The sequence below is a fragment of the Engystomops pustulosus genome, chromosome 10 (assembly GCF_040894005.1).
Source record: "Engystomops pustulosus chromosome 10, aEngPut4.maternal, whole genome shotgun sequence".
Classification (NCBI taxonomy): Eukaryota; Metazoa; Chordata; class Amphibia; order Anura; family Leptodactylidae; genus Engystomops; species Engystomops pustulosus.
The window spans coordinates 741,141-760,913 of NC_092420.1; the positions used below are offsets into that span (position 1 = coordinate 741,141).

Genomic DNA, 19,773 nt, shown 5'->3' on the forward strand with positions numbered 1-19,773 from the left:
TTACACCCCCGGGGAGAGGAGACTGTACAGGGGGGATACAATCTATTACTCTCTGTTATCAGCCATTACACCCCGGGGAGAGGAGACTGTACAGGGGGATACAATCTATTACTCTCTGTTATCAGCCATTACACCCCCGGGGAGAGGAGACTGTACAGGGGGGGGGGATACAATCTATTACTCTCTGTTATCAGCCATTACATCCCGGGGAGAGGAGACTGTACAGGGGGGATACACTATATTAATCTCTGTTATCAGCCATTACATCCCGGGGAGAGGAGACTGTACAGGGGGGGGGGGATACAATCTATTACTCTCTGTTATCAGCCATTACACCCCGGGGAGAGGAGACTGTACAGGGGGATACAATCTATTACTCTCTGTTATCAGCCATTACATCCCGGGGAGAGGAGACTGTACAGGGGGGGATACAATCTATTACTCTCTGTTATCAGCCATTACACCCTGGGGAGAGGAGACTGTACAGGGGGGATACAATCTATTACTCTCTGTTATCAGCCATTACACCCCCGGGGAGATGAGACTGTACAGGGGGGATACAATCTATTACTCTCTGTTATCAGCCATTACACCCCGGGGAGAGGAGACTGTACAGGGGGGATACAATCTATTACTCTCTGTTATCAGCCATTACACCCCGGGGAGAGGAGACTGTACAGGGGGGATACAATCTATTACTCTCTGTTATCAGTCATTACACCCCGGGGAGAGGAGACTGTACAGGGGGGGGTACAATCTATTACTCTCTGTTATCAGCCATTACATCCCGGGGAGAGGAGACTGTACAGGGGGGATACAATCTATTACTCTCTGTTATCAGCCATTACACCCCGGGGAGAGGAGACTGTACAGGGGGGATACAATCTATTACTCTCTGTTATCAGCCATTACACCCCGGGGAGAGGAGACTGTACAGGGGGGGGGGGGGATACAATCTATTACTCTCTGTTATCAGCCATTACATCCCGGGGAGAGGAGACTGTACAGGGGGATACAATCTATTACTCTCTGTTATCAGCCACTACACCCCGGGGAGAGGAGACTGTACAGGGGGATACAATCTATTACTCTCTGTTATCAGCCATTACATCCCGGGGAGAGGAGACTGTACAGGGGGATACAATCTATTACTCTCTGTTATCAGCCATTACATCCCGGGGAGAGGAGACTGTACAGGGGGGATACAATCTATTACTCTCTGTTATCAGCCATTACACCCCGGGGAGAGGAGACTGTACAGGGGGGGATACAATCTATTACTCTCTGTTATCAGCCATTACATCCCGGGGAGAGGAGACTGTACAGGGGGGATACAATCTATTACTCTCTGTTATCAGCCATTACATCCCGGGGAGAGGAGACTGTACAGGGGGGATATATTCTATTACTCTCTGTTATCAGCCATTACATCCCGGCGAGAGGAGACTGTACAGGGGGGGATACAATCTATTACTCTCTGTTATCAGCCATTACACCCCGGGGAGAGGAGACTGTACAGGGGGGATACAATCTATTACTCTCTGTTATCAGCCATTACATCCCGGGGAGAGGAGACTGTACAGGGGGGATACAATCTATTACTCTCTGTTATCAGCCATTACACCCCGGGGAGAGGAGACTGTACAGGGGGGGATACAATCTATTACTCTCTGTTATCAGCCATTACATCCCGGGGAGAGGAGACTGTACAGGGGGGATACAATCTATTACTCTCTGTTATCAGCCATTACATCCCGGGGAGAGGAGACTGTACAGGGGGGGATACAATCTATTACTCTCTGTTATCAGCCATTACATCCCCGGGGAGAGGAGACTGTACAGGAGGATACAATCTATTACTCTCTGTTATCAGCCATTACACCCCGGGGAGAGGAGACTGTACAGGGGGATACAATCTATTACTCTCTGTTATCAGCCATTACATCCCGGGGAGAGGAGACTGTACAGGGGGGGATACAATCTATTACTCTCTGTTATCAGCCATTACACCCCGGGGAGAGGAGACTGTACAGGGGGATACAATCTATTACTCTCTGTTATCAGCCATTACATCCCGGGGAGAGGAGACTGTACAGGGGGGGATACAATCTATTACTCTCTGTTATCAGCCATTACACCCCGGGGAGAGGAGACTGTACAGGAGGATACAATCTATTACTCTCTGTTATCAGCCATTACATCCCCGGGGAGAGGAGACTGTACAGGGAGGATACAATCTATTACTCTCTGTTATCAGCCATTACACCCCGGGGAGAGGAGACTGTACAGGGGGGATACAATCTATTACTCTCTGTTATCAGCCATTACATCCTGGGGAGAGGAGACTGTACAGGGGGGGGATACAATCTATTACTCTCTGTTATCAGCCATTACATCCCGGGGAGAGGAGACTGTACAGGGGGGGGGTACAATCTTTTACTCTCTGTTATCAGCCATTACACCCCGGGGAGAGGAGACTGTACAGGGGGGATACAATCTATTACTCTCTGTTATCAGCCATTACATCCCGGGGAGAGGAGACTGTACAGGGGGATACAATCTATTACTCTCTGTTATCAGCCATTACACCCCGGGGAGAGGAGACTGTACAGGGGGGGGATACAATCTATTACTCTCTGTTATCAGCCATTACACCCTGGGGAGAGGAGACTGTACAGGGGGGATACAATCTATTACTCTCTGTTATCAGCCATTACATCCCGGGGAGAGGAGACTGTACAGGGGGATACATTCTATTACTCTCTGTTATCAGCCATTACATCCCGGGGAGAGGAGACTGTACAGGGGGATACAATCTATTACTCTCTGTTATCAGCCATTACACCCCGGGGAGAGGAGACTGTACAGGGGGGGGATACAATCTATTACTCTCTGTTATCAGCCATTACAACCCGGGGAGAGGAGACTGTACAGGGGGGATACAATCTATTACTCTCTGTTATCAGCCATTACATCCCAGGGAGAGGAGACTGTACAGGGGGATACAATCTATTACTCTCTGTTATCAGCCATTAACCCCCGGGGAGAGGAGACTGTACAGGGGGGATACAATCTATTACTCTCTGTTATCAGCCATTACACCCCGGGGAGAGGAGACTGTACAGGGGGATACAATCTATTACTCTCTGTTATCAGCCATTAACCCCCGGGGAGAGGAGACTGTACAGGGGGGATACAATCTATTACTCTCTGTTATCAGCCATTACACCCCGGGGAGAGGAGACTGTACAGGGGGATACAATCTATTACTCTCTGTTATCAGCCATTACACCCCGGGGAGAGGAGACTGTACAGGGGGGATACAATCTATTACTCTCTGTTATCAGCCATTACATCCCGGGGAGAGGAGACTGTACAGGGGGGGATACAATCTATTACTCTCTGTTATCAGTCATTACACCCCGGGGAGAGGAGACTGTACAGGGGGATACAATCTATTACTCTCTGTTATCAGCCATTACACCCCGGGGGGAGGAGACTGTACAGGGGGGGATACAATCTATTACTCTCTGTTATCAGCCATTACACCCCGGGGAGAGGAGACTGTACAGGGGGGATACAATCTATTACTCTCTGTTATCAGCCATTACACCCCAGGGAGAGGAGACTGTACAGGGGGGATACAATCTATTACTCTCTGTTATCAGCCATTACACCCCGGGGAGAGGAGACTGTACGGGGGGGGGGGGGGGATACAATCTATTACTCTCTGTTATCAGCCATTACACCCCGGGGAGAGGAGACTGTACAGGGGGGATACAATCTATTACTCTCTGTTATCAGCCATTACACCCCGGGGAGAGGAGACTGTACAGGGGGGATACAATCTATTACTCTCTGTTATCAGCCATTACATCCCGGGGAGAGGAGACTGTACAGGGGGGGATACAATCTATTACTCTCTGTTATCAGTAATTACACCCCGGGGAGAGGAGACTGTACAGGGGGGATACAATCTATTACTCTCTGTTATCAGCCATTACATCCCCGGGGAGAGGAGACTGTACAGGAGGATACAATCTATTACTCTCTGTTATCAGCCATTACACCCCGGGGAGAGGAGACTGTACAGGGGGATACAATCTATTACTCTCTGTTATCAGCCATTACACCCCGGGGGGAGGAGACTGTACAGGGGGGGATACAATCTATTACTCTCTGTTATCAGCCATTACACCCCGGGGAGAGGAGACTGTACAGGGGGGATACAATCTATTACTCTCTGTTATCAGCCATTACACCCCAGGGAGAGGAGACTGTACAGGGGGGATACAATCTATTACTCTCTGTTATCAGCCATTACACCCCGGGGAGAGGAGACTGTACAGGGGGGGGGGATACAATCTATTACTCTCTGTTATCAGCCATTACATCCCGGGGAGAGGAGACTGTACAGGGGGGATACAATCTATTACTCTCTGTTATCAGCCATTACATCCCGGGGAGAGGAGACTGTACAGGGGGGGATACAATCTATTACTCTCTGTTATCAGCCATTACACCCCGGGGAGAGGAGACTGTACAGGGGGGATACAATCTATTACTCTCTGTTATCAGCCATTACATCCGGGGAGAGGAGACTGTACAGGGGGATACAATCTATTACTCTCTGTTATCAGCCATTACATCCCGGGGAGAGGAGACTGTACAGGGGGGGATACAATCTATTACTCTCTGTTATCAGCCATTACACCCCGGGGAGAGGAGACTGTACAGGGGGGATACAATCTATTACTCTCTGTTATCAGCCATTACACCCCGGGGAGAGGAGACTGTACAGGGGGGGATACAATCTATTACTCTCTGTTATCAGCCATTAGACCCCGGGGAGAGGAGACTGTACAGGGGGGGGGGTACAATCTATTACTCTCTGTTATCAGCCACTACATCCCCGGGAGAGGAGACTGTACAGGGGGATACAATCTATTACTCTCTGTTATCAGCCATTACACCCCGGGGAGAGGAGACTGTACAGTGGGGATACAATCTATTACTCTCTGTTATCAGCCATTACACCCCGGGGAGAGGAGACTGTACAGGGGGGGGATACAATCTATTACTCTCTGTTATCAGCCATTACACCCCGGGGAGAGGAGACTGTACAGGGGGGGATACAATCTATTACTCTCTGTTATCAGCCATTACATCCCGGGGAGAGGAGACTGTACAGGGGGATACAATCTATTACTCTCTGTTATCAGCCAGGCCTCCTGTGTTGCTCGTTCCCCCTCCCCCTCCTGGTGGTGACATCTGAGTTCAGGGCCACAGGCTGGAGCCAATAGCAGGTGACGTTTGGGGGGTGTGCGTCCATGTGACGTTGGGGTGTGGTGGGGGCGCGGCCGGGATGTATAGACACGAGTCTTATTTATAGTCGTTGTGATACCATCAGATGTAAACAGCGCGAGGCGCCACCATAACACACGGGTTAACCATTAGCGGGAGGTCACAGCGAGAATCTCTCCTGCAGATTCTGGAGTCGCTTCTTCCGGGACTGATTTTATTAGAGGATCCAGTAACAAGTCTCTGCGAGCTCCAAGAGTGACATTGTATCTATGAAACATCTGACATCATCATCTCATGCCCCTCCTCCTCCAGGTCTATGTATGACATCATCATCTCATGCCCCTCCTCCTCCAGGTCTATGTATGATGTCATCTCATGCCCCTCCTCCTCCAGGTCTATGTATGATGTCATCTCATGCCCCTCCTCCTCCAGGTCTATGTATGATGTCATCTCATGCCCCTCCTCCTCCAGGTCTATGTATGACATCATCATCTCATGCCCCTCCTCCTCCAGGTCTATGTATGATGTCATCTCATGCCCCTCCTCCTCCAGGTCTATGAATGACATCATCATCTCATGCCCCTCCTCCCCCAGGTCTATGTATGATGTCATCTCATGCCCCTCCTCCTCCAGGTCTATGAATGACATCATCATCTCATGCCCCTCCTCCTCTAGGTCTATGTATGATGTCATCTCATGCCCCTCCTCCCCCAGGTCTATGTATGACATCATCATCTCATGCCCCTCCTCCCCCAGGTCTATGTATGATGTCATCTCATGCCCCTCCTCCCCCAGGTCTATGTATGACATCATCATCTCATGCCCCTCCTCCCCCAGGTCTATGTATGATGTCATCTCATGCCCCTCCTCCCCCAGGTCTATGTATGACATCATCATCTCATGCCCCTCCTCCCCCAGGTCTATGTATGATGTCATCTCATGCCCCTCCTCCCCCAGGTCTATGTATGATGTCATCCCATGTCCCTCCTCCCCCAGGTCTATGTATGATGTCATCTCATGCCCCTCCTCCTCCAAGTCTATGTATGATGTCATCTCATGCCCCTCCTCCTCCAGGTCTATGTATGATGTCATCTCATGTCCCTCCTCCCCCAGGTCTATGTATGATGTCATCTCATGCCCCTCCTCCTCCAAGTCTATGTATGATGTCATCTCATGCCCCTCCTCCTCCAGGTCTATGTATGATGTCATCCCATGCCCCTCCTCCTCCAGGTCTATGTATGATGTCATCTCATGCCCCTCCTCCTCCAGGTCTATGTATGATGTCATCCCATGCCCCTCCTCCTCCAGGTCAATGTATGATGTCATCCCATGCCCCTCCTCCTCCAGGTCTATATATGATGTCATCTCATGCCCCTCCTCCTCCAGGTCTATGTATGATGTCATCCCATGCCCCTCCTCCTCCAGGTCAATGTATGATGTCATCCCATGCCCCTCCTCCTCCAGGTCTATATATGATGTCATCTCATGCCCCTCCTCCTCCAGGTCAATGTATGATGTCATCCCATGCCCCTCCTCCTCCAGGTCTATATATGATGTCATCCCATGCCCCTCCTCCTCCAGGTCTATATATGATGTCATCTCATGCCCCTCCTCCTCCAGGTCTATATATGATGTCATCTCATGCCCCTCCTCCCCCAGGTCAATGTATGACGTCCTCATGAGGTCTTGTACATCAGGTGCATCACCTGCAACTTTATAAAAAGCCACAAAAAAACCGCAAAAGCCCAAAACTCAACTAACGCAAGAGTCAAACACCAGAGAGTAAACCTGTCCCCACCTACACTGACACACAGCGACCAACCCTCAGCTGTGACAAGTACACAGGTACATACCGTGACGCTCCCGCTCTGGGGCTTGCAGGGGGGGAAAGAGGCCGCACAGGGGTCATCACAAGGCCCTGAAAATGACGTCACTCAGGTCCTGCCGCCCCGGAGAATATCACGATCTGGAGGCTGCAGGACCTGCGATGATGTCACGATCACATGACCTGCAGCCGAAGGTAGTGCAGGACCTCTGGCGGTGAGGTAAGAGGGTAACAAGAGGGGCAACTGAGTGATGGGGGAGAACCTGAGGGGTAACTGAGTGATGGGGAGAACCTGAGGGGTAACTGAGTGATGGGACAGAACCTGAGGGGTAACTGAGTGATGGGGCAGAACCTGAGAGGTAACTGAGTGATGGGGCAGAACCTGAGAGGTAACTGAGTGATGGGGCAGAACCTGAGAGGTAACTGAGTGATGGGGAGAACCTGAGGGGCAACTGAGTGATGGGGGAGAACCTGAGGGGTAACTGAGTGATGGGGCAGAACCTGAGAGGTAACTGAGTGATGGGGCAGAACCTGAGAGGTAACTGAGTGATGGGGAGAACCTGAGGGGTAACTGAGTGATGGGGCAGAACCTGAGGGGTAACTGAGTGATGGGGCAGAACCTGAGGGGCAACTGAGTGATGGGGCAGAACCTGAGAGGTATCTGAGTGATGGGGAGAACCTGAGGGGTAACTGAGTGATGGGGCAGAACCTGAGGGGTAACTGAGTGATGGGGCAGAACCTGAGAGGTAACTGAGTGATGGGGAGAACCTGAGGGGTAACTGAGTGATGGGGCAGAACCTGAGGGGTAACTGAGTGATGGGGCAGAACCTGAGGGGTAACTGAGTGATGGGGCAGAACCTGAGGGGTAACTGAGTGATGGGGCAGAACCTGAGGGGTAACTGAGTGATGGGGCAGAACCTGAGGGGTAACTGAGTGATGGGGAGAACCTGAGGGGTAACTGAGTGATGGGGAGAACCTGAGGGGTAACTGAGTGATGGGGGAGAACCTGAGGGGTAACTGAGTGATGGGGCAGAACCTGAGGGGTAACTGAGTGATGGGGCAGAACCTGAGGGGTAACTGAGTGATGGGGCAGAACCTGAGAGGTAACTGAGTGATGGGGAGAACCTGAGGGGTAACAGAGTCATGGGGCAGAACCTGAGGGGTAACTGAGTGATGGGGCAGAACCTGAGGGGTAACTGAGTGATGGGGAGAACCTGAGGGGTAACTGAGTGATGGGGCAGAACCTGAGAGGTAACTGAGTGATGGGGAGAACCTGAGGGGTAACTGAGTGATGGGGCAGAACCTGAGGGGTAACTGAGTGATGGGGCAGAACCTGAGGGGTAACTGAGTGATGGGGAGAACCTGAGGGGTAACTGAGTGATGGGGAGAACCTGAGGGGTAACTGAGTGATGGGGAGAACCTGAGGGGTAACTGAGTGATGGGGAGAACCTGAGGGGTAACTGAGTGATGGGGGAGAACCTGAGGGGTAACTGAGTGATGGGGAGAACCTGAGAGGTAACTGAGTGATGGGGGAGAACCTGAGGGGTAACTGAGTGATGGGGAGAACCTGAGGGATAACTGAGTGATGGGGAGAACCTGAGGGGTAACTGAGTGATGGGGCAGAACCTGAGAGGTAACTGAGTGATGGGGAGAACCTGAGGGGTAACTGAGTGATGGGGCAGAACCTGAGAGGTAACTGAGTGATGGGGCAGAACCTGAGGGGTAACTGAGTGATGGGGGAGAACCTGAGGGGTAACTGAGTGATGGGGAGAACCTGAGGGGTAACTGAGTGATGGGGAGAACCTGAGGGGTAACTGAGTGATGGGGGAGAACCTGAGGGGTAACTGAGTGATGGGGAGAACCTGAGGGGTAACTGAGTGATGGGGAGAACCTGAGGGGTAACTGAGTGATGGGGGAGAACCTGAGGGGTAACTGAGTGATGGGGAGAACCTGAGGGGTAACTGAGTGATGGGGAGAACCTGAGGGGTAACTGAGTGATGGGGAGAACCTGAGGGGTAACTGAGTGATGGGGGAGAACCTGAGGGGTAACTGAGTGATGGGGCAGAACCTGAGGGGTAACTGAGTGATGGGGAGAACCTGAGGGGTAACTGAGTGATGGGGAGAACCTGAGGGGTAACTGAGTGATGGGGGAGAACCTGAGGGGTAACTGAGTGATGGGGGAGAACCTGAGGGTTAACTGAGTGATGAGGGAGAACCTGAGGGATAACTGAGTGATGGGGAGAACCTGAGGGGTAACTGAGTGATGGGGGAGAACCTGAGGGGTAACTGAGTGATGGGGAGAACCTGAGGGGTAACTGAGTGATGGGGAGAACCTGAGGGGTAACTGAGTGATGGGGGAGAACCTGAGGGTTAACTGAGTGATGGGGCAGAACCTGAGGGGTAACTGAGTGATGGGCAGGACCTGAGGGGTAACTGAGTGATGGGGGAGAACCTGAGGGGTAACTGAGTGATGGGGAGAACATGAGGGGTAACTGAGTGATGGGGAGAACATGAGGGGTAACTGAGTGATGGGGCAGAACATGAGGGGTAACTGAGTGATGGGGAGAACCTGAGGGGTAACTGAGTGATGGGGAGAACCTGAGGGGTAACTGAGTGATGGGGCAGAACCTGAGGGGTAACTGAGTGATGGGGAGAACATGAGGGATAACTGAGTGATGGGGGAGAACCTGAGGGGTAACTGAGTGATGGGGCAGAACCTGAGGGGTAACTGAGTGATGGGGGAGAACCTGAGGGGTAACTGAGTGATGGGGCAGAACCTGAGGGGTAACTGAGTGATGGGGAGAACCTGAGGGGTAACTGAGTGATGGGGAGAACATGAGGGATAACTGAGTGATGGGCAGGACCTGAGGGGTAACTGAGTGATGGGGAGAACATGAGGGGTAACTGAGTGATGGGGAGAACATGAGGGATAACTGAGTGATGGGGGAGAACCTGAGGGGTAACTGAGTGATGGGGCAGAACCTGAGGGGTAACTGAGTGATGGGGGAGAACCTGAGGGGTAACTGAGTGATGGGGCAGAACCTGAGGGGTAACTGAGTGATGGGGCAGAACCTGAGGGGTAACTGAGTGATGGGGGAGAACCTGAGGGGTAACTGAGTGATGGGGGAGAACCTGAGGGGTAACTGAGTGATGGGGCAGAACCTGAGGGGTAACTGAGTGATGGGGGAGAACCTGAGGGGTAACTGAGTGATGGGGGAGAACCTGTTGGGTAACTGAGTGATGGGGCAGAACCTGAGGGGTAACTGAGTGATGGGGAGAACCTGAGGGGTAACTGAGTGATGGGGAGAACCTGAGGGGTAACTGAGTGATGGGGAGAACCTGAGGGGTAACTGAGTGATGGGGAGAACCTGAGGGGCAACTGAGTGATGGGGGAGAACCTGAGGGGTAACTGAGTGATGGGGCAGAACCTGAGGGGCAACTGAGTGATGGGGGAGAACCTGAGGGGTAACTGAGTGATGGGGGAGAACCTGAGGGGCAACTGAGTGATGGGGGAGAACCTGAGGGGCAACTGAGTGATGGGGGAGAACCTGAGGGGTAACTGAGTGATGGGGGAGAACCTGAGGGGTAACTGAGTGATGGGGAGAACCTCAGGGGCAACTGAGTGATGGGGAGAACATGAGGGGCAACTGAGTGATGGGGCAGAACCTGAGGGGTAACTGAGTGATGGGGCAGAACCTGAGGGGTAACTGAGTGATGGGGCAGAACCTGAGGGGTAACTGAGTGATGGGGAGAACATGAGGGGCAACTGAGTGATGGGGCAGAACCTGAGGGGTAACTGAGTGATGGGGCAGAACCTGAGGGGTAACTGAGTGATGGGGCAGAACCTGAGGGGTAACTGAGTGATGGGGCAGAACCTGAGGGGTAACTGAGTGATGGGGCAGAACCTGAGGGGTAACTGAGTGATGGGGCAGAACCTGAGGGGTAACTGAGTGATGGGGCAGAACCTGAGGGGTAACTGAGTGATGGGGCAGAACCTGAGGGGTAACTGAGTGATGGGGGAGAACCTGAGGGGTAACTGAGTGATGGGGGAGAACCTGAGGGGTAACTGAGTGATGGGGGAGAACCTGAGGGGTAACTGAGTGATGGGGCAGAACCTGAGGGGTAACTGAGTGATGGGGCAGAACCTGAGGGGTAACTGAGTGATGGGGGAGAACCTGAGGGGTAACTGAGTGATGGGGGAGAACCTGTTGGGTAACTGAGTGATGGGGGAGAACCTGTTGGGTAACTGAGTGATGGGGCAGAACCTGAGGGGTAACTGAGTGATGGGGAGAACCTGAGGGGTAACTGAGTGATGGGGGAGAACCTGAGGGGTAACTGAGTGATGGGGGAGAACCTGAGGGGCAACTGAGTGATGGGGAGAACCTGAGGGGTAACTGAGTGATGGGGCAGAACCTGAGGGGTAACTGAGTGATGGGGCAGAACCTGAGGGGTAACTGAGTGATGGGGCAGAACCTGAGGGGTAACTGAGTGATGGGGCAGAACCTGAGGGGTAACTGAGTGATGGGGCAGAACCTGAGGGGTAACTGAGTGATGGGGCAGAACCTGAGGGGTAACTGAGTGATGGGGGAGAACCTGAGGGGTAACTGAGTGATGGGGGAGAACCTGAGGGGTAACTGAGTGATGGGGGAGAACCTGAGCGGTAACTGAGTGATGGGGCAGAACCTGAGGGGTAACTGAGTGATGGGGCAGAACCTGAGGGGTAACTGAGTGATGGGGGAGAACCTGAGGGGTAACTGAGTGATGGGGGAGAACCTGTTGGGTAACTGAGTGATGGGGGAGAACCTGTTGGGTAACTGAGTGATGGGGCAGAACCTGAGGGGTAACTGAGTGATGGGGAGAACCTGAGGGGTAACTGAGTGATGGGGGAGAACCTGAGGGGTAACTGAGTGATGGGGGAGAACCTGAGGGGCAACTGAGTGATGGGGAGAACCTGAGGGGTAACTGAGTGATGGGGCAGAACTTGAGGGGCAACTGAGTGATGGGGGAGAACCTGAGGGGTAACTGAGTGATGGGGGAGAACCTGAGGGGTAACTGAGTGATGGGGCAGAACCTGAGGGTTAACTGAGTGATGGGGCAGAACCTGAGGGTTAACTGAGTGATGGGGAGAACCTGAGGGGCAACTGAGTGATGGGGGAGAACCTGAGGGGTAACTGAGTGATGGGGGAGAACCTGAGGGGTAACTGAGTGATGGGGCAGAACCTGAGGGGTAACTGAGTGATGGGGAGAACCTGAGGGGTAACTGAGTGATGGGGCAGAACATGAGGGGTAACTGAGTGATGGGGCAGAACCTGAGGGGTAACTGAGGGGATGCTCCATAGGGAGGGGGCGCTCTCTATAGGGAGGGGGCGCTCTATAGGGAGGGAGCGCTCTATAGGCAGGGGGCGCTCTATAGGGAGGGGGCGCTCTATAGGGAGGGGGCGCTCTATAGGCAGGGAGCGCTCTATAGGGAGGGGGCGCTCTATAGGGAGGGGCGCTCTATAGGCAGGGAGCGCTCTATAGGCAGGGAGCGCTCTATAGGGAGGGGGCTCTCTATAGGGAGGGGGCGCTCTATAGGCAGGGAGCGCTCTATAGGGAGGGGGCTCTCTATAGGGAGGGGGCGCTCTATAGGGAGGGGGCTCTCTATAGGGAGGGGGCGCTCTATAGGCAGGGGGCTCTCTATAGGGAGGGGGCTCTCTATAGGGAGGGGGCGCTCTATAGGCAGGGGGGCTCTCTATAGGGAGGGGGCGCTTTATAGGCAGGGGGCGCTCTATAGGCAGGGGGCTCTCTATAGGGAGGGGGCACTCTATAGGGAGGGGGCGCTCTATAGGCAGGGGGCGCTCTATAGGGAGGGGGCTCTCTATAGGGAGGGGGCGCTCTATAGGGAGGGGGCGCTCTATAGGGAGGGGGCGCTCTATAGGCAGGGGGCGCTCTATAGGGAGGGGCGCTCTATAGGCAGGGGGCGCTCTATAGGGAGTGGGCGCTCTATAGGGAGGGGCGCTCTATAGGGAGGGGCGCTCTATAGGCAGGGGGCGCTCTATAGGGAGGGGGCGCTCTATAGGCAGGGGGGCGCTCTATAGGGAGGGGGCGCTCTATAGGCAGGGGGCGCTCTATAGGGAGGGTGCGCTCTATAGGGAGGGGGCGCTCTATAGGGAGGGGGCGCTCTATAGGGAGGGGGCGCTCTATAGGGAGGGGGCGCTCTATAGGGAGGGGGCGCTCTATAGGCAGGGGGCACTCTATAGGGAGGGGGCGCTCTATAGGGAGGGGGCGCTCTATAGGGAGGGGGCTCTCTATAGGCAGGGAGCGCTCTATAGGGAGGGGGCTCTCTATAGGCAGGGAGCGCTCTATAGGGAGGGGGCGCTCTATAGGCAGGGAGCGCTCTATAGGGAGGGGGCGCTCTATAGGGAGGGGGCTCTCTATAGGGAGGGGGCGCTCTATAGGCAGGGAGCGCTCTATAGGGAGGGGGCGCTCTATAGGGAGGGGGCGCTCTATAGGCAGGGGGCGCTCTATAGGGAGGGGGCGCTCTATAGGGAGGGGGCGCTCTATAGGCAGGGGGCGCTCTATAGGGAGGGGGCGCTCTATAGGGAGGGGGCGCTCTATAGGCAGGGGGCGCTCTATAGGGAGGGGGCGCTCTATAGGGAGGGGGCGCTCTCTATAGGGAGGGGGCGCTCTATAGGGAGGGAGCGCTCTATAGGCAGGGGGCGCTCTCTATAGGCAGGGGGCGCTCTATAGGGAGGGGGCGCTCTCTATAGGGAGGGGGCGCTCTATAGGGAGGGAGCGCTCTATAGGCAGGGGGCGCTCTATAGGGAGGGGGCGCTCTATAGGGAGGGGGCGCTCTATAGGCAGGGAGCGCTCTATAGGGAGGGGCGCTCTATAGGGAGGGGGCGCTCTATAGGCAGGGAGCGCTCTATAGGCAGGGAGCGCTCTATAGGGAGGGGGCTCTCTATAGGGAGGGGGCGCTCTATAGGCAGGGAGCGCTCTATAGGGAGGGGGCGCTCTATAGGGAGGGGGCTCTCTATAGGGAGGGGGCGCTCTATAGGGAGGGGGCTCTCTATAGGGAGGGGGCGCTCTATAGGCAGGGGGCTCTCTATAGGGAGGGGGCGCTCTATAGGCAGGGGGCTCTCTATAGGGAGGGGGCTCTCTATAGGGAGGGGGCGCTCTATAGGCAGGGGGGCTCTCTATAGGGAGGGGGCGCTTTATAGGCAGGGGGCGCTCTATAGGCAGGGGGCTCTCTATAGGGAGGGGGCGCTCTATAGGGAGGGGGCGCTCTATAGGCAGGGAGCGCTCTATAGGGAGGGGCGCTCTATAGGGAGGGGGCGCTCTATAGGCAGGGAGCGCTCTATAGGCAGGGAGCGCTCTATAGGGAGGGGGCTCTCTATAGGGAGGGGGCGCTCTATAGGCAGGGAGCGCTCTATAGGGAGGGGGCGCTCTATAGGGAGGGGGCTCTCTATAGGGAGGGGGCGCTCTATAGGGAGGGGGCTCTCTATAGGGAGGGGGCGCTCTATAGGCAGGGGGCTCTCTATAGGGAGGGGGCGCTCTATAGGCAGGGGGCTCTCTATAGGGAGGGGGCTCTCTATAGGGAGGGGGCGCTCTATAGGCAGGGGGGCTCTCTATAGGGAGGGGGCGCTTTATAGGCAGGGGGCGCTCTATAGGCAGGGGGCTCTCTATAGGGAGGGGGCACTCTATAGGGAGGGGGCGCTCTATAGGCAGGGGGCGCTCTATAGGGAGGGGGCTCTCTATAGGGAGGGGGCGCTCTATAGGGAGGGGGTGCTCTATAGGCAGGGGGGCGCTCTATAGGGAGGGGCGCTCTATAGGCAGGGGGCGCTCTATAGGGAGTGGGCGCTCTATAGGGAGGGGGCGCTCTATAGGGAGGGGCGCTCTATAGGCAGGGGGCGCTCTATAGGGAGGGGGCGCTCTATAGGCAGGGGGGCGCTCTATAGGGAGGGGGCGCTCTATAGGCAGGGGGCGCTCTATAGGGAGGGTGTGCTCTATAGGCAGGGGGCACTCTATAGGGAGGGGGCGCTCTATAGGGAGGGGGCGCTCTATAGGCAGGGAGCGCTCTATAGGGAGGGGGCTCTCTATAGGCAGGGAGCGCTCTATAGGGAGGGGGCGCTCTATAGGCAGGGAGCGCTCTATAGGGAGGGGGCGCTCTATAGGGAGGGGGCTCTCTATAGGGAGGGGGCGCTCTATAGGCAGGGAGCGCTCTATAGGGAGGGGGCGCTCTATAGGGAGGGGGCGCTCTATAGGGAGGGGGCGCTCTATAGGGAGGGGGCTCTCTATAGGGAGGGGGCTCTCTATAGGGAGGGGGCTCTCTATAGGGAGGGGGCGCTCTATAGGGAGGGGGCGCTCTATAGGGAGGGGCGCTCTATAGGCAGGGAGCGCTCTATAGGGAGGGGGCGCTCTATAGGGAGGGGGCGCTCTATAGGCAGGGGGCGCTCTATAGGGAGGGGGGCTCTCTATAGGGAGGGGGCGCTCTATAGGCAGGGGGCGCTCTGTAGGCAGGGGGCGCTCTATAGGCAGGGGGGCTCTCTATAGGCAGGGGGCTCTCTATAGGGAGGGGGGCTCTCTATAGGGAGGGGGCGCTCTATAGGCAGGGGGCGCTCTATAGGCAGGGGGGCGCTCTATAGGCAGGGGGCGCTCTATAGGTAGGGGGCTCTCTATAGGCAGGGGGCTCTCTATAGGGAGGGGGCGCTCTATAGGGAGGGGGCGCTCTATAGGGAGGGGGCTCTCTATAGGCAGGGGGCGCTCTATAGGGAGGGGGCGCTCTATAGGCAGGGGGCTCTCTATAGGGAGGGGGGCTCTCTATAGGGAGGGGGCTCTCTATAGGCAGGGGGCTCTCTATAGGGAGGGGGCTCTCTATAGGGAGGGGGCGCTCTATAGGGAGGGGGCTCTCTATAGGGAGGGGGCTCTCTATAGGCAGGGGGGCGCTCTATAGGCAGGGGGGCTCTCTATAGGGAGGGGGCGCTCTATAGGCAGGGGGGCTCTCTATAGGGAGGGGGCGCTCTTTAGGGAGGGGGCGCTCTATAGGGAGGGGGCGCTCTATAGGGAGGGGGCTCTCTATAGGGAGGGGGCTCTCTATAGGGAGGGGGCTCTCTATAGGGAGGGGGCGCTCTATAGGGAGGGGGCGCTCTATAGGGAGGGGGCTCTCTATAGGGAGGGGGCTCTCTATAGGCAGGGGGGCTCTCTATAGGGAGGGGGCGCTCTATAGGGAGGGGGCTCTCTATAGGCAGGGGGGCTCTCTATAGGGAGGGGGCGCTCTATAGGGAGGGGGCGCTCTATAGGGAGGGGGCTCTCTATAGGGAGGGGGCGCTCTATAGGGAGGGGGCGCTCTATAGGGAGGGGGCTCTCTATAGGGAGGGGGCGCTCTATAGGCAGGGAGCGCTCTATAGGCAGGGGGGCTCTCTATAGGGAGGGGGCGCTCTATAGGGAGGGGGCGCTCTATAGGGAGGGGGCTCTCTATAGGGAGGGGGCTCTCTATAGGGAGGGGGCTCTCTATAGGCAGGGGGGCTCTCTATAGGGAGGGGGCGCTCTATAGGGAGGGGGCGCTCTATCGGGAGGGGGCTCTCTATAGGGAGGGGGCGCTCTATAGGGAGGGGGCGCTCTATAGGGAGGGGGCTCTCTATAGGGAGGGGGCGCTCTATAGGGAGGGGGCGCTCTATAGGGAGGGGGCTCTCTATAGGGAGGGGGCTCTCTATAGGGAGGGGGCTCTCTATAGGCAGGGGGGCTCTCTATAGGGAGGGGGCGCTCTATAGGGAGGGGGCGCTCTATCGGGAGGGGGCTCTCTATAGGGAGGGGGCGCTCTATAGGGAGGGGGCGCTCTATAGGGAGGGGGCTCTCTATAGGGAGGGGGCGCTCTATAGGGAGGGGGCGCTCTATAGGGAGGGGGCTCTCTATAGGGAGGGGGCGCTCTATAGGGAGGGGGCGCTCTATAGGGAGGGGGCGCTCTATAGGGAGGGGGCGCTCTATAGGGAGGGGGCGCTCTATAGGGAGGGGGCTCTCTATAGGGAGGGGGCGCTCTATAGGGAGGGGGGCTCTCTATAGGGAGGGGGCGCTCTATAGGGAGGGGGCGCTCTATAGGGAGGGGGCTCTCTATAGGGAGGGGGCGCTCTATAGGGAGGGAGCGCTCTATAGGGAGGGGGCGCTCTATAGGCATGGGGGCTCTCTATAGGGAGGGGGCACTCTATAGGCAGGGGGGCTCTCTATAGGGAGGGGGCTCTCTATAGGGAGGGGGCGCTCTATAGGGAGGGGGCGCTCTATAGGGAGGGGGCGCTCTATAGGGTGGGGGCGCTCTATAGGGAGGGGGCGCTCTATAGGCAGGGAGCGCTCTATAGGGAGGGGGGCTCTCTATAGGGAGGGGGCGCTCTATAGGGAGGGGGCGCTCTATAGGGTGGGGGCGCTCTATAGGGTGGGGGCGCTCTATAGGGAGGGGGCGCTCTATAGGGAGGGGGCGCTCTATAGGCAGGGAGCGCTCTATAGGGAGGGGGGCTCTCTATAGGGAGGGGGCGCTCTATAGGCAGGGGGGCTCTCTATAGGGAGGGGGCGCTCTATAGGCAGGGGGCGCTCTATAGGGAGTGGGCGCTCTATAGGGAGGGTGTGCTCTATAGGCAGGGGGGCGCTCTATAGGGAGGGGGCGCTCTATAGGGAGGGGGCGCTCTATAGGGAGGGTGTGCTCTATAGGCAGGGGGCACTCTATAGGGAGGGGGCGCTCTATAGGCAGGGAGCGCTCTATAGGGAGGGGGCTCTCTATAGGCATGGAGCGCTCTATAGGGAGGGGGCGCTCTATAGGCAGGGAGCGCTCTATAGGGAGGGGGCGCTCTATAGGGAGGGGGCTCTCTATAGGGAGGGGGCGCTCTATAGGCAGGGAGCGCTCTATAGGGAGGGGGGCTCTCTATAGGGAGGGGGCGCTCTATAGGCAGGGGGGCTCTCTATAGGGAGGGGGCGCTCTATAGGCAGGGGGCGCTCTATAGGGAGTGGGCGCTCTATAGGGAGGGTGTGCTCTATAGGCAGGGGGGCGCTCTATAGGGAGGGGGCGCTCTATAGGCAGGGGGCGCTCTATAGGGAGGGTGTGCTCTATAGGCAGGGGGCACTCTATAGGGAGGGGGCGCTCTATAGGGAGGGGGCGCTCTATAGGCAGGGAGCGCTCTATAGGGAGGGGGCTCTCTATAGGCATGGAGCGCTCTATAGGGAGGGGGCGCTCTATAGGCAGGGAGCGCTCTATAGGGAGGGGGCGCTCTATAGGGAGGGGGCTCTCTATAGGGAGGGGGCGCTCTATAGGCAGGGAGCGCTCTATAGGGAGGGGGCGCTCTATAGGGAGGGGGCGCTCTATAGGGAGGGGGCGCTCTATAGGGAGGGGGCGCTCTATAGGGAGGGGGCGCTCTATAGGGAGGGGGGCTCTCTATAGGGAGGGGGGCTCTCTATAGGGAGGGGGCGCTCTATAGGCAGGGAGCGCTCTATAGGCAGGGAGCGCTCTATAGGCAGGGAGCGCTCTATAGGGAGGGGGCTCTCTATAGGGAGGGGGCTCTCTATAGGCAGGGGGGCTCTCTATAGGGAGGGGGCGCTCTATAGGGAGGGGGCGCTCTATAGGGAGGGGGCGCTCTATAGGCAGGGGGCGCTCTGTAGGCAGGGGGCGCTCTATAGGGAGGGGGGCTCTCTATAGGGAGGGGGCGCTCTATAGGGAGGGGGCGCTCTATAGGGAGGGGGCGCTCTCTATAGGCAGGGAGCGCTCTATAGGGAGGGGGCGCTCTATAGGCAGGGGGCGCTCTATAGGGAGGGGGCGCTCTATAGGGAGGGGGCTCTCTATAGGGAGGGGGCTCTCTATAGGGAGGGGGCTCTCTATAGGGAGGGGGCGCTCTATAGGGAGGGGGCGCTCTATAGGGAGGGGCGCTCTATAGGCAGGGAGCGCTCTATAGGGAGGGGGCGCTCTATAGGGAGGGGGCGCTCTATAGGCAGGGGGCGCTCTATAGGGAGGGGGCGCTCTATAGGGAGGGGGGCTCTCTATAGGGAGGGGGCGCTCTATAGGGAGGGGGCGCTCTATAGGCAGGGGGCGCTCTGTAGGCAGGGGGCGCTCTATAGGCAGGGGGGCTCTCTATAGGCAGGGGGCTCTCTATAGGGAGGGGGGCTCTCTATAGGGAGGGGGCGCTCTATAGGCAGGGGGCGCTCTATAGGCAGGGGGGCGCTCTATAGGCAGGGGGCGCTCTATAGGGAGGGGGCTCTCTATAGGCAGGGGGCTCTCTATAGGCAGGGGGCGCTCTATAGGGAGGGGGGCGCTCTATAGGGAGGGGGCTCTCTATAGGGAGGGGGCGCTCTATAGGCAGGGAGCGCTCTATAGGGAGGGGGCGCTCTATAGGCATGGGGGCTCTCTATAGGGAGGGGGCACTCTATAGGCAGGGGGGCTCTCTATAGGGAGGGGGCTCTCTATAGGGAGGGGGCTCTCTATAGGGAGGGGGCGCTCTATAGGGAGGGGGCGCTCTATAGGGAGGGGGCGCTCTATAGGCAGGGGGCGCTCTATAGGGTGGGGGCGCTCTATAGGGAGGGGGCGCTCTATAGGCAGGGAGCGCTCTATAGGGAGGGGGGCTCTCTATAGGGAGGGGGCGCTCTATAGGCAGGGGGGCTCTCTATAGGGAGGGGGCGCTCTATAGGCAGGGGGG

The 19,773-nt window shown here is 56.9% G+C and overlaps 1 protein-coding gene across 1 annotated transcript in view; it reads left to right on the top strand.

Annotated features, from left to right (window-relative positions):
- The first annotated feature begins 7,281 nt into the window (after positions 1-7,281).
- The window catches only part of LOC140103609 (sodium-coupled neutral amino acid transporter 3-like), a 115,317-nt gene continuing 102,825 nt past the window's right edge, over positions 7,282-19,773 (top strand). Inside the window, exon 1 of the mRNA XM_072126753.1 lies at positions 7,282-7,349. The gene's annotated coding sequence lies outside the window, so the exon portion shown is untranslated. The remainder of the gene's footprint in view (positions 7,350-19,773) is intronic.